The sequence below is a fragment of the Lucilia cuprina genome, chromosome 5 (assembly GCF_022045245.1).
Source record: "Lucilia cuprina isolate Lc7/37 chromosome 5, ASM2204524v1, whole genome shotgun sequence".
NCBI classification, from domain to species: Eukaryota; Metazoa; Arthropoda; class Insecta; order Diptera; family Calliphoridae; genus Lucilia; species Lucilia cuprina.
The window spans coordinates 16125960-16127171 of NC_060953.1; positions in this window are offsets into that span (position 1 = coordinate 16125960).

Here is a 1212-nt window from a genome sequence, read left to right on the forward strand (position 1 = left end):
GATAAGGGTTTCTGTGGCTCAGTGACCTTCAAGACACGTGATCGTGGTCCTTAGTAAGGAATCTTTGGAGCCGTTTAGAGAGACAAAGGGGAAGGTCTATTATGGATTTGGTACGATCTTCTTCCGAGTCTATCGCTGTGACTCCAAAGGCGATCCCTCTCCGAAGATGGAGCCAGAGAAAGTAGAGGTCGTGCAGTCTAAAGAAGGCACCGAAGGCGACTTGGCCGCTTATCTTTCTGATAAAAAGGACGCTCGATCAGTCTCAGAATTGACGAGCTCTCTTTTTGCTCGGAAGGACGAGGTGGGTGATGATGATGATCTTCTGGGATTATCTCAGGACATCGTCAAATGTAAATAAGAATGGTGAGATTGACACAAATCAATCTGCACCACTATAAAGCAGCATCAGCTGCACTGCTCCTCCGAGTGGCTCAAAAAGTGGAGGAGCCAATAATGGTCCAGGAACCATGGATCCGCAGACCCGATATCGATGGATAGCCCTCAAGGGCTATAAGCTTTTATGCGTTAAAAATACAGTTAGGAGACAGTACAGTTTGTGGCACTGTAGAAGGAAGATTACAAGAATAGTGTTGAAGAACTATAATGCTCTTAAAAGAGCAAACAGAAGAATCATATAATAAGACCCCAAAAAATAAAATGAATACCTCTAGTATCATATTGCAACGTGGTCATATAATGTAGATATATATAATCCATTTACTAAATAATTTTATTTTCATTACATAAAATATTATGAAGGAAAACTGAGATAAATTTTGTAATTAAAGTGAAAGTTGGAAAAAATAGTAAAAATCCCATATACAAGTATTTAACCACAAACATTTTTTACTCAAATTAATTTTGTCTGCAGTGTTTGAAAAAAGTGATAATAATTTATTTCTATACACATAATAGTAGTTTTAATATCCTCTTTTTTTAAGCGGAAAAGGATTAAAATGGAAAATAGAAAAAAATATAGCAAAACAATTTTGTCACAAAAAAAAGATAAATAAAACGAAATTACCCAAGAGAAATCTCTAGGAAAACCTTTAAGCCAAACTCCTTTGTAAGCTGATGTTTTTGTTCTTTTCTTCTCCTTGCTGCATGTTCATGCAACAATTGTGTATAAAAAAGAGTTAAACAAAATGATATTAAGCAAAAACTTAAATTTTTTATTAAAAAAAATTTGTAAACAAAAAAAGGATAACGAAA